Raw genomic sequence first — 14,161 nt, 5'->3', positions numbered from 1 at the left:
ATTCTATCTTGAACACTGTTGTTTTATGGAAACAAAATGGATGCATCAAAGCAGCTTACAGCTAGGACTGTGGAAGATCTGCTGTAAACTGCTCGGTCGGTGCATTAGGAGTAGGATCTCACGTTAGTATTTAAGCTGCCCTCTGGTGCCTATCGCCGATGCCGTGCCTGCCTTCATCCCGTCCCACGGTGCCTGGAGACTTCTATAATATGCAGGGAGCAGAGGGAAACAAGCACTGCAAAAATTCCTTTATTAAAAAAAAAAAAAAGTGGCCCAGTTCTGTGGGTGTTTTATTTTAAGCAGGATGTTAACATGCTGTGTTATCATTGCAAGTTATGCAGGGCGGGAAGGTTTTCTGGATTTTGGTTTCTATGAGTCACTTGTAGCACTAGCTTATTTTACCTTCTTGTTCTGTGCAACAGCACTGTCAGTCACGCTGCTTGCCCCGTAGCCGCAAATCAAAGCATGCCACCAAGTAGCGCGATCGTGTGACCAGCGCCCTTGGCACGGCTGAGGCTCAGCCTGGCTTTTCTCTTTTGACCGTTGGAGAACCTGAGGTTGTCAGTGCTGAGGTAGCAGAGACCTGAAATACAAATATACCCTTTCCTATTCGCAGACAGCAGTTTTGGAAGGACCAAAACCACTGCTGGAGAGAAAAGCAGGCTAATGTGAAGAACAAGAAAGGACTGTGTAGGGATCTGGGACTTGTGAGTGTTATTCGTCCAGTGGGGATGAATATTCACTCTTCTATGTGTTTTCCTTTTTAACTAAAGACCGAGACGGACAATTATTTCCCTACAAGCTGCTCTGTGTCTGGATCACACTCCCATCCCTGCTGTGCTTCCCCGGTGCCGGCAGCGTGGGTGGTTAATATTAGCTGCGCAGCTGATTGTCCCGGTCGGTGCCCTGCGACAGGTGCAGGACGGCCGCTGCGCTGGAATCCCGCCCGGACCGATGCCGGCGCTGGCACCGGCCTTCCCATTATATCAGGAAGGGCTGCGTCCCACCACCGCAATGCCCCAGCCCCCCAGGCTGGCTCCAGCTGTCCGCAGGACGTGGAGCTGGGCAGTGGGTGCCCAGGGAGGCTGCTGCGGGGAGAAGCAAACTGTGACTCCTCCGGAGAGCAAAGCTGGGAGACTCCTGGATGGGACTACTGCTGCTGGGTGGACGGGGTAAGGAGAAGGTCTCAGCAAAACTCCAGGCTGGTGTTTCTGTGGTGCTTCTCTTAGATGAGGGAAAGGTTGCAAAAAAAACCCCCAACCTTAAAACTCAAGTGCCAGCACCGTGAAATGAGTGGATATGGGTTGCGTTTGCTCATTTGTTGGCCATAGTTTCTTTCCAGCGCAGCACTTTGGGTTTGCATTAATTTTAATTGGTGCTCTCTAATTTTGAAATGCTCCTGTGCAAAGTTACTTTCAATTCCAGTAGTGATTAGATGGTGATGATGGGCTTTAATAATAAACACGGGAGAGATATTGAAAAAGGAATTGAATGTGCTGACTGCACTTGTTGGGAGGGGAAGAAGTGCTATTGCTCTGCTCTAAAAGTATCTGACCTGTCTGCTCTGGGCTTAAGGTTTCCCTTCTCCTTTCTTTTTTTCTCTCTCTTTTTTTTTTTCCTTAAACCATAATAGCTTCTTTTGGTAAAAGCAACAAAATATTTAGGTGGATTTAGCATAAAAGCTGGAGAGAGTAAGGGGGGAGCCGCAAGGCTTGTAATGCTTCATGGGGTCATTTCCAGTGTCCTGTTCTCTTCATGTGAGCCCTCTCTGTTAATGGTGTGAGGGGAGGCAGGGCTGTCAGGCAGATCAGAAGAGATCCGTGTGCCACAGCATGACTTTCTGCTCAGTGATGTGCGCGTGTGCCCACATGGAGCCTATTGCTCATGGATGGAGAGAGGCAGGTTTGCTTAGGAAGCCGAGCAGGCTCTGCCTGCAGTGTGATGATAGTCTGCTGTGTGCTAAAAGCCCAGTACTGCTGCTGCTTCTAAAGTAAAGAAGCAAAAATAAAAAGGAGGCTTGTCTCTGTAATTCAGCGATTTTCAGTCCGAATTGGAGTGCTACTGAGGGCAGGAGGTCAGCCCCAGCAGCGCTCCTGGAGCGGTAGATTGATGCAAAAGGCACACAAAAAAGAAAATGAGCGGTAATCTCTCCCGTGGCTTTGGTAGGCTTTGGATCAGACCTGTTCTCACTACTTTCATCTACGAGTAGCAGTGAAATAGTTTTCTGGAAGTTGTGGAATAAATACGTGCTGTCTGGGCCAAATAACTACAATGAGGAACCGATGAGGTAGCTCTGACTTCACAAGTGTCAGATGTCACAGGCGTCAGGTGCAGTCCAGATCTGAATTTCTTTCCAGGACAGGTTTTCAGTTGAGTCGATTAAAATTTGAACATGTTTTTGACAGAAAGAGAGAGAAACTACCTTTTCTCAGTGCTGCTGGTGACAGTTGTGCGTGGGGTTGTGCCTCACAGCGTGCTGGAGGCCCTTTGCTGCAGGAACTGTAGGGTCTTATGGGGGTTGTGAGATCTTTCCCAGGCTGGTACCTCTGGCTGAGGACACCGCGCTGCTGTGTGTAACGTTATTGCTGCCCTGCTGCTCCCGACCTCTCGGCAGCCAGCACTGGGCTGGGGACTTGACGTGGTTGGTTGGCAATGAGGACGCTATGTAAACTATGATAATCCCATACATCTCGTAACACCCTGACTCACGCTTCCAAGCAAACCTTTCTCCAGCTCCCTCTCTGTTTCTCACTGCCCATCCACCCACCCTGCTTTCTGTTTGTCTTATTCTGATATGTGAAGCAGAATTTGCTGTGCCTCGAACCGGTGCTTCAGCCATGGCAGAGCAGGGATTGGCCAGCACCTGGGGCCAGTGTTTTGCTGAATAGAGATGTGGAGAGGCACAGGGAAAACACATGGCTATCTCCCTTTGAAAGTCCTTTACCTGTGGCTTTGAGAGTGCCTCTCTCCACAGCTCACGGAGAAGCCATCTGCAAATTCAATGTTGGTTTTTAAATGCAAGATGAAAGTGGATTTCACTGCCACTAAACTAGGCAGTCTTTCAAGAGAGGTGCCGCCACCTGCATCCCTGGAGAGCCAGGTCTGCTGCTTTGCAAAGGGTCTTGGAAAGGTGGAAATGAGCACATGCATCCCCAGCGGTGCTGAGGACGTGCTAGATTAGAAAAAGTAGGAGACCCAGGACAGCAAGTTAATAAAAACTTGTGTTTATATTTTTTTTAAACATTATGAGAAAAAGCTCACAGTAACAAAAGTCTGAGAAGAATAAAATGTTTCTCCTATTTTGTACACAAATCACTGATCTTGAGTAGAAGTTAGAGGGCATATCTAAATAAGTTTTACAGTTGACCTTTCATAACCAAGCAGGTCATGCAGTCATTGCTGTATCTGCACAATTTTATTTTTTTTAATTAAAATTATGTATCAGTTTCATAGGAAACTGTCACCGTGGTTTTATGGGCTCCTGTATTACATTATGCACTGCATCACACTCATAACTTATCCTCCCATCATTCTAGTAACTTCGTGGACATTTAGCTTGTAATGACACTGCAACATGTGATGAGAAAATCCAGTTACATTTCTAAGCACTATGGGAATCCCCTCTGTTACTGCAAACACATTACCTGGTCAGAGCTGTTTTAATTTGGTCATAAGGAAATAGAAGAATGTATGCTAATGATGTGCACATCTAGTTGGCAAGGAAGACAATCACTTTTGCTGCTTCAGTTATTACAAACATCTGCTTTTTATGACACCCTATGAGAGAGTGTGTGTGTGTATACATATATATGTATAAATCTCTGTGTGTGTATATATATATGCATGCATTAAAGAGTATGATTTCTATAACCTACAAAAGCATGGGCTAGCTACTCCTAAAACTGACCCTATTAGGATCCTGCCAATGCTGCTGGTGAAGCTGGTGATAACTAGGCATGCGAGCAAGGTATTCGATGGCCACGTATTGACAATCCTGCACTTCTGTGGGTTTTTAAAGGAATGTTTCTTTCCCTTTCTGGCATAGAAAATTCTGATGATGGTCTGTCCCTTCCCCACCAGGGTCTAGAGATAAAGAGCAAGGGAGAAATGCTGTTTACCAGGGAGACTGGGAAGAGAAGACTGGGACAGATTTTATACCAGATGCTCCCCAGAGCAAAAGACAATTTCCAGGCAACAGCTATGGTTGTGTATTGTTTACAAACTCTCACCTCCTAAAAAGCAAAAAAGGGAGGGGAAATTATTTGAAACACAGAAAAAGAACACATGAACAGTCTTACTGGAGGCAGAGAGGGACTCAAGTGAACTGCATGACCCATCCTTTGGGGAGGTCTGAGGAGGACATACCTATGTGGAGTTGGGTTTGTTGCTATCCAGGTGCCTCCTGTTCTTGTCTTACTTGTTACTGACAAACTTCATTGGCAAAGTAGGGTAATGTTACCATGTTATCACTATTAGCGATTACATTTAGATGTCTTTGTCTTGAGTCTAGATCTGTCTTAGATCTCCCTGACACTTGGTTTCCTTTGTTCCTTTCCTGGCAAGTTCAGTCATCTCTCCAGGTGTTTCTTCTTAATGGAAGAAGGAGGTGAGGTGTATGTGAAACAGGCAGGTTGACATCTTCAATATCAAGGGGATGTTGATAGGGAACGCTCATAAAGAAGGTGCATTGTTGAACCCTCAGCAACATGATGGGAGCCCTGGACAGGCCAAATGACAATGGAAGAGTGACGAAACAGAAAACAGCAGCAGACCAGGCCACTGGAGTCCACACCGGCAGATCCCCATGCAATGTAAAGGCCTGCAGTGGGAGTGGGGTAGATGCCTACCAGTGATGGATAGTTTTGAGACCTCCAAGGGAAAAGATATAGTAAATGGTTGGTCTGATACAGTAAGAAATGGTTGCTTAGAAGCAAGATTGTACAAATAAGATTGTATTGCTGTAGATCCTCCAGGAAGTGCTGGAGCAAATATACTCTCTCTCTTTCTCTAAGACAAAAAGGGAGGGAGGCAGGGGCTCTTATTTGTAATAGCCAGGCATGCATAAAACTCTGTTTGCTGCATACAGTCGGTGTAATCTAAAGCTGATCCAGATCCAAGTCAAGTACTGCTGCAGCTGTAGGTTCTCAGTTGTCATAGCTAAGGTTACAAAACAACTTCCCTTGCAGCTTGTCTAATGTCACTGTCTGGAGCTGAGGCCCCACTGCCATATCTGTGGTTAAAGCACTGTCTTCTCTTGCACTTGTTACTGGGTTACAGCACCGTCTTTTCTTGCACTTGTTATCAAGGCTGCCACAAAGATGGGGACAATCAGATAGTTTGCCCCAGGCATTGACTCGTTATATGTGACACAGGGTAACACACAGAGGGCCACAGGTTCAACTTCTGCCATGGAGTTTGAGTCAACTTTCTTTTTTTCCCTTCTTCTTATATGAGTTTTTCTCTCTTTCTAATTTTCATTTGAATACCAGAAAATAGACCTCTATTGCTGCTGCTGCAGTGGTCAATTAGGTAAGCTCTCCATGCTAGTTTTTGCTGGGTAGATAAATATTACCTGGATGCAGCATTGCAAAATAAATAAAGATTTTGATTATTAGATTACTTAATTTATTTTGCAATTTGGAAGGGATTGTTCAAGAAAGAGGTTAGCACCTCTTGCTTAAAAAAATGAAAAGTGGGGGAGAATACTCTGGCTGTGGCTTTAACCTATTGAGGTAGCTTCAGAAGTCTTACTCACAACCCTCTGAAATCAATCAAACAATGTCCCATTCTATTCATTTTCCTTGTACTTGCCAAAGGAATGCATACGAAATTTCACACTGAAAACATCTTTTTCAGCATGTGTCTGAGGGTTAGTGAGCAGCCAGGGAATGAGAGTACTAAATCTATCTGCCTAGCCTCAACGTTTAAGGTCTTGTACGAGGCATTTCAAAACGCTTTCTGCAGGAGGTTTATTTGGGTGGCTTTTTTCCTCTCGAGAATCCCACTCCATGTAACTACAGCAATCCAGCTGTCTGCATTTAAAGGACAACTATCCTGCAGGAAAAATCATATGCAGAGTGGCTGAGGGAGCTGGGGATGTTTAGCCTGGAGAAGAGGAGGCTGAGGGGAGACCTTATCAGTGCCTACAACTACCCGAAAGGAGGTTGTAGAGAGGTGGGAGATGGTGTCTTCATCCAGGTGACAGGAGATAGGACAAGGGGAAATGGCACAAAGCTGTGCCAGGGCAGGTTCAGATTAGATGTTAGGAAAAAAAAATTCACTGAAAGAGTTGCTAGGGCCTAGAACAGGCTGCCCAGGGAGGTAGGTGAGTCACCATCCCTGGATGAGTTTTACAAAAGGGTAGATGAGGTACTTAGGGATATGGTTTAGCATAGGACAGGAACAGTTGGACATGATGATCTGAAAGGTCTTTTCCAACCTTGTAGTTCTGTGATTCTGGGGAGAAAAAAAAAAAAAAAAAAAAAGCCAAAGCAAAAAAGCAAACAAAAAATCCCAAGAAAAAACCTCTTATACAAGTCAAGTTCTACTTTCCAAAGATTATACTGGAAAACTGTGAGTTCCTGTGAGCCCCTGGTCATAAGGATGAATGGTGTTAACATATAAGGGAAGAGCCAGAATAGCATTTAATGTCCCCTCCCAGATGAGGTGCTGGTGTCTACAGTGGGAATACTGGGGCTGTTCAAAAGAGTTAGCACTCATAAAATCAGCGCTGGTGTTAAATGGAATAGTATGGGTGGTTTTGTTCATTTGTAATTTTAGAAGCTTTGTCATTTCAATGCCTTCTTGTGCACCTGATTTATATCTCCTGTTTTCTTATCCATGATAGGTGTTTCTGTGACTTAAGACTTGGCAGGGAAGGGAGGAGGATTATTTTGGAATAGTGACCTATGAATTGACTTGCAATATTAGGCAATGGCCCAAGAGGTCTCTATAGACCTACTAAGTACCAGCATTTGGAAAGTGAGTTCTGCAAAACAAAACAAAGCATTTTTTCCTAAATATGTCCCACAACTATGGTAGCTCAATGTGACTGGATAGATTATTGCTATTTCCTGTGCTTCTGCAGTACACTAAACTTAAACTAACTGGATTTTAGGATTACTTGCTGTTCAGTACACCACTAGCATCATAGGATTATAATGCAGGATTTTCCAACCATGGGAGTACACAATATTAAATCCTGCAACATAGTTTCTATGGTATTGCATTACATTCTCTCCTCATTAATCCATTGTTACTAAACCCTGTATTTTTAATGATCAAACAATTGTTCTATTACAGATAAACCTAATAGGGCTAAAACTAGTTGGTAAACCAGACTACTGAGATTTATGGAGAAGAAAAAAACGAGGGTGGAGGAAATATGTGGGGGAAGTAGATAATTATATACAACATATATCGGTTCCAGCATCATATTTCTCTTAATTATAAAGATTTGAAAGAGTTTCCCTAGAAGACAGCTAACTGATAGCAAGGGGGCTTTCTGGATTCATAAAATTGTAGAATGGTTTGGGGTGGAAGGGGTCTTAAAGGTCATCCAGTTCCAAACCCTTGCAATGGGCAGTGGCACCATCCATTAGACCAGGTTTCTCAAAGCCCCGTCCAATCTGGCCTTGAACACTTACAGGCCAACTATTGCCCATCTGTTGATAATACTATTCCTTTTATTTCTAGATTTTATATGCTGGTCGGTTATATGAGTGGTTGCGCATACGGTTACCCCCACTTTACAGGTGAGGATGATCCAATTTCTTGAAGATCAGAGAAGTTAGAGGGAAGCACTGGGTCTACTGTCACCTATGCTATGTTCTCTTCGACTTTCTGAAGAACATTTTCACAGCCACCCATAACGCTGCTCCCCATTGCAGGCTCCAAACAGTGCACATGTGTCTGGGGCTTGAATTTCAGCCGTACTACTCTCCTTTTGCTGACAGCGCAGTAATGAGCTGAAACACCACCACACTTTTCCCAGGGCTGCATGGACATTGCTAATGCCAATGAATAAGTAAAGCTTATTTGTTGTGACAAGGTGATACTTGTGTATTATGCCAGATTTTATGCTGTTAAACAAGAAAATCTCCACTGATTCTCATTTCACTTTGAAAAAAACCCAACATACTGAGGAGGGAAAAAAAAAAATCAATATTTTCAAACTGGGAATCTGTGTTTATCAGGTTTCTGAGAGAGACTGAAAGCTAAATACAAAGCCTCGTGTAACAATTAAGTTTGAGGATTTTTTTTCCTCAAAATTAAAAACCTTTCCCTTTTTGCACCTCTAGGCACCGTGGGCATAAGAGCAGCATCAAGCCAGCAAGTTGGGGAAGGGCAGGGAGCTGACATGGTTATTATCCTCCAAACTGTTTATCAAGCCCTCAACAGCATCCTGAATTTAAAACCCTGTTGGATGTGTGAGAAGATGACATGTGTAGGGTAAAGAGCAGTTCTTTTGATTGGCACCAGTTATTTGTAGTGGTGGTGTTGGTAGGAGGCAATGCCAAGTTTCAGGCCTCAGCTTGCTGAGATGAGTGAACAGACGTGAAGAACATCATTGGCTTTGCAGCGGTGCAAGTGATACAATCATAGTCCCAATGTCCTTTACTAAGTCAGGCTGCCAAAAGGTGGGAAGATTTTTTTAGAGGAGGATGTAAGTTTGTGCTAGAAGAAGTCGGTCAGGAAAACTCAAGATCCCTCTGTGGATGTTTAAGCTGTGCTTGATTATGGGAGAGAGGAGCTCTTGGTGTGTTTGAGAGAAGAGGTCTTGGTGTGGACCCTCCTGCTCTGATAGTCCAGGGGATTAAAAAAAAGGGACCTGAGAGACTGCAGTATTTAAACCATGTGCTGTTAGAGCCTGAACTGAAGTCCCAGGATCATATAGCATATTTGGATTAGTAATATTTCTATTTTTACAGCAATACTTTTATCAGGGGGTCCATATGCTTGAGAATTTGCAGAAGAGATTGGAATGTCTGTTTTATGGGATGGGGAAACAGGGAGGTCTCTTGCTGGTCACCAAGGCAGCCTGCTCAAAGTCTTATTCTGACTCCTCATAAAACTTTACTCTGCATTTCAAGAGGCTTCAGTGAATGCCACAGCTGAGATGGGGATGGTTTTGAGTGGCGGGTTATGGGATAAAATTATCCAACCAGAGCTTTCGTGAGCAGCACAAGCCAGAGTAGACATCCTCACATCTGGCCTCTGGAAAGGGAGATATATCAGTCTTAAATGGGCAATTTTATTGACAAATAGCTCAGTCTGTGATGTGTGAAAGATCTGGTGCATTTTACTGAGGGAAACTGATCTGAGTGCCAAAGGAGCCAGATGATTCACCACACAGAAAAAATCAGAAGCCAGAAAATGCCTTTGTGACAACTGGCCAAGTGCAGCACAGGTCTGATCCCCTTGGTGTGCTGGGAGTTCCCCTCCAGGTCACCTGCCAGGGTCAGAGGCATTTCTGCACGGTTCAGATTCGGAGCCATCAGCTCCACAGCTCAGCCCAATTTTTCTGTTTGTTAACACACGGTGAAGAGGTTGAAGACTATGTATTTGTCTAGCTTGGGATTCCAGGGAACAGCAGGGACTCTGGGAAAGAAATAAGGCAGAAGTACAAAAAACTCCTCTCCAACAGCTCCTCACCCTCAGGCATTGAGAGGCCTTCCTGAATGATGTGGCCCAACCATCTTGTGGGTTAGATGTGTCCTTCGTGAATTTGTCTAGCCCCCTTTTAGGTTTATTTTATACTTTTGGGCCTCTGCAGCATCCTGTGGCTGTGAGTCACAACTTAATTACACCTTGTGCGAGTAGGTTCAATGCTGCACTGGAACTGGCAATTAGTACTTGCGGTGGTGATGCAGAGAGACATTTTCTGTGTGAAATGTACTTTTCATCAGCACTACCCCATGAGGGGAGCTGCCTGTTGAAGCTTGCAGGAGATAGCAGTTTTGAGGGGGGAAGGGGCCAGTGCCAGCCATTGCGTCGCCGATGAGCAAGAGGAGATGGTTAGGTACTGTCAGCATGGTGCCACACACCTCATGCTACCTGGCACTGGAACAATTAAAAAAGCCATGTTTCTCGATGAACCCCAACTGCTTATTTGGTTTGCTGTGGCCATGGAAACTCCTGATCTATTTACACCTTCACCAGAGTGAGTGGCGGTTGGTAGAAATGAGGTGGGAAAAGGGGGAGTGCTTTGAATGTGGGTTTTGGAGACTTTTAATTAAGATGCTGTATGTGAATGAGCGTGTATGCATCACTGTAAGCCAGAGGAACACATCCTGAGCAGGCATGGGGTTCCTGTGTCAGGGCATCTGTGGCATCAGGTACTCCTTCAGCAAACACGATCCTGTGTTTTGCATACGTAAAATAACGTTTAACTTCTCATCTGTCATTCCCAAAGTTATTTTTTTTCATGGATTTCTTGGGGTTTATGGAAATATATTCTCCTGTCACTTTGACAGCAAACTACTTCATCCTCTCTCTACCAGTGTTCATCCCTGCAAATGTTCCTGTACATAGGAATCAGCTTGCTCTACCCAGGAAGGAACAGAGATGAGTCTCATTCTGCCTGCATGCCTTAGGGCTCTCATCTGCTCCTTGCCCATCTCTCAGTACAGCCAGGAGGATGGGAACAAAGAACATAAAGTTGTTTTGCCACATCAAACAGAGCAGGAGATTTCCCTTAGTTGCAGCTGGGGCTTTTACTTAGGCTTGAAGATTCCAGTGACAGGATAATGCTGTGTAAGGTGATGGAGCATGGGTGCAGCAGATGTGAGGCTGAGCTTCCAAATTCTGTTCTTCTGAGGGTGCATATTAATATAAAAGGGCGAATTAGGTTTTAGAATAGCAGTTTCCTGAAATGAAGCCCTAGCTAAAAGGAGATCTTTTAGAGAGGGTGTGAAGGAGAACTTTGCAGATACAAGATAATCACGGTGCCTACTAAGAATGAAAGGAGCTCCAAGCCTTTAAAGTTCTGTTGGGAAATCTTGAGGAAGAAAGGATGCTCAGATTTGATATTGGTGAGAGAGAGTCTTTAATATCTCCAAAGCATCTGATTAATAACCATAGTATCAGACCTCGGGAATGCAAATTTAGTAGCTCTTTAAGATGAAAGCTCCCCCTCTGTAAGCTTTTTATGAATTTTTTTGATTGCATGTTTCAAAACTATTCATGTTCTGGCAGGTAACAGTTTTTTTATCCTGAAAGTAGGGGTTGACTGAAGAACAAACTGTGCAAATTCTGTTCTCAAACACCAAAATTAAATAGAAAATACCATCTGTCTCCTCTCCAGCCTACTTTATCTGGTTCCAGTAATGCCTTCTAGTGGAAAAACAGTCATGAAGCTACCAAGAGGACATGTGGCAATCCACCATCATGCAATGGTTTGTGCGTGTGGGGATGCTGCTGCTCCTCCCCGGAGGACACAGGTTGGAAGACCTGTCCTGGGCCAGATGGGGCTGATGTTCATGCTGCCCTGTGCTGCTGGGCCCCTGCCTGGCCTTGGTGAGACTCCTCTTCCTAGGCAAAGGCTTTCAGGTGGTGTTCCTGGGAGCCTTCTCCTCATGCTGCTACAGCAATCAAACTGATGGAGCTTTGACAGCAGCTGTGACTCATTTCAGGAAGAAATCCACTTGAGGGCTGTTTCCTTCGCCCTGGGAAGCCAGTGCAAACAGACTTGCTACCTGGAAGCTCCTGCCAGAAGCTTTGCAGCTGGCTGTCTTTTGTTTCTGACTTAATTTTTTTTCTTTTCTCTCCTTCTTGTCCTTAATGGCTGTCTGGGTTTTGGAGACTAGTTACACAACACTGTTTTCTCCCTCCTCTAGTATCGCTTAGCAGATTTCAAGGCTGCGGAGGAGGGGGAGGAGAGACTGATGTGCTGAGCCACCTTTGCCCATCCACTTGTGACTGGGGTATAATAGGTACAGTTGATTTGAGACTGCCAAGAGTTTGCTGCCAAATTGAATTTTTCATAAACTGATTATTGCAAAGTGCTCTTGGCAGAGGAAAGTTTAACACCTTTCTAACAAGCTCAGCTCAGCACAGCTCATAAGAGGAATACTGTAATAATAATCCCCTTCTGGATCCTCAGCCAGGATTTTGGATTTACTGAGAAACTGTTTCCACCCCCATTCCCTCACCCACGAGTAAACACATTTAAGGTTTTTTTAACAGCTATTATTGGTGCAGGCATAGGAAGACTACTTCTCTGTTGGTATAAAGTAGTCTACCTCCATTGATTTCAGTGCCCTGAGTTACTTCAGTACTGTGGGGGTGATCACATGGTTCAGACACAGTCAATAAAGTTGATGGTAATCTACCCTCGATAACTTAATCTTAGCATTTTCCTCCAGAGAGAGCTCTGTAGTGAGGGAAAGGGGCTGGCTGAACTGCTCAAAGAATTTATCTCACAATTTCTGCCTCTCATTTTCTGCTTGCATAGTACCCATCCAACATTTCTTTTTGTTCCTGATCTGTCTATTCTTCATTTTGTTTCAGTGGGTTAATGGAACAGGTAGGTAAATCTGGTTTGGTACTCAAGATGTAACGTTGCCTTTGTCACCTGGTAACTGTCACCCTACAAAATGGGAGAGACCACTTCCAAGGAAGCAGGACAACCCCCTACCTATGGGCGAGTAGACATGTGCTAAGTGGACAGAGTCCCCAGAATATACTTATCTTGCATGGGCATTCAGGGAAGGATAAACGGAAAACAGCGCAGTTGGAGCAAAGCTGCTATTTCCAATTAGCCTGAATCACATTTACAGCTCAAAAAAATGCATGCCAGGAGTATTTCTTTTTGCGCAAACTGCCTCCCTTCAGTTCAGCTGCCCTGTGGTGGACCTGATTTGTGGTGGGGGCATGATGTGAACTCCAGCCAGATAGTCTAGGGTCTGGGCAAGGATCCCACGGTGTGAACACATCTGCTTGCCACACATGGCCAAACAGATGCTGGGTGTAAGTGATGCTTTTTTAAAAAAAAAAATCATAATTTTAAACCTCCCACCCCTGAGATCACCTTTTTACCAGGTACTCCTAGTTCAACATAAATAGTACTTTAGCAGTAGCAAGCAGGGGAGAGCACGTCCTTACTTATTATTCTATTTGCTTTGCCTGTCCTTAATATTTATATTATTAAAACATGGCAGGGCTTCACAGATGCAGCAGAAAGCCCACACTACTCCAAAGGGAGTGGAAGCACCAAGGAGCAGAACAAAGACTTGAGGTGCCTCTGGGTCCACCACCAGCAAGTGCCTGTGAGGAATAATCCATACGATGTATGGGAAACACACAGATAACACGGTCACAATTTAAAATGATGCCATCTGTTTAGGAAATCTGAACATTTTTGGTCTGCCCCTGAAACAGAAAAAGAAGTAGAAGTACCAGAGCTTTGATTCTCTTTGGTGTTGCAAACAAGAAAGACGTTTCCAAATGTCTGAGCAGACCTTCTTCTGCTGGGAAGAAGGCGGCTGTGCTGGTTCATGGAGCAGGAAGGGGAATTGGCTTCACACTTAAAAGAATTGTGAATGAATTAAGGCAATGTTGACATTTATAATTCAAAAGCTTTTGCTGTAATTATTTACAAACATTGCATAACTTCAAAACATTTTGAAGGCCAAAAAGTTTCTACAAAAACTAGGGGCTGGGGGGGAAACCCAAACCTACATGAGGTCAAGTCAGGGATTCTTTTTGTTTTCATTTTACCCCAGGAAAATTTCTTTTTGCTCTCCATTAATATCCATTTTGAAATGAAAAGTCATTTGGATTTGAAAAATGAGCTTTTGTAATTAAAAGTGGATTTCATGAGACGTTTTTAAATGATGCAATATATTCTCCGAAAATGACCTACAGCTAAAGCCAAAACTTCTCAAAAAATGCTTCATCGAATACTTTCAGCCAGCTCTTCTCAGCACATAGACATTATCAATAGCAGTAGGAGTCTTGGTGTAAAACAGAAAGTGCATATAGTGAAAAACTGTTGTTTCAGTCAGATAATTCATAAATATTAAGGATAGTTGTCTGACTTGATAAATGATAATTGAAAATCACTATGTGGTAGGAGAGGAAAAATGGCAGCTGTGAATGTGCTATAGTTAGGTGGCCAAAGACTTTGGTAAAAAAACTGAAGTATTTGCTGATTTAACAG

General features: G+C 44.0%; 1 protein-coding gene across 7 annotated transcripts in view; it reads left to right on the top strand.

The window, feature by feature from the left end:
* Positions 1 to 1,048: 1,048 nt before the first annotated feature.
* The window catches only part of ARPP21 (cAMP regulated phosphoprotein 21), a 202,026-nt gene continuing 188,913 nt past the window's right edge, over positions 1,049 to 14,161 (top strand). For all 7 annotated transcript variants that reach the window (XM_084260254.1, XM_084260257.1, XM_084260255.1 and 4 more), the window contains exon 1: positions 1,049 to 1,183. The gene's annotated coding sequence lies outside the window, so the exon portion shown is untranslated. The remainder of the gene's footprint in view (positions 1,184 to 14,161) is intronic.

Source organism: Gallinula chloropus (genome assembly GCF_964237585.1).
Source record: "Gallinula chloropus genome assembly, chromosome: 2".
In the NCBI taxonomy this organism is placed as follows: domain Eukaryota; kingdom Metazoa; phylum Chordata; class Aves; order Gruiformes; family Rallidae; genus Gallinula; species Gallinula chloropus.
The sequence above is the reverse complement of the archived record's forward strand: the minus strand, read 5'-3'. Positions and strand labels throughout refer to the sequence as shown.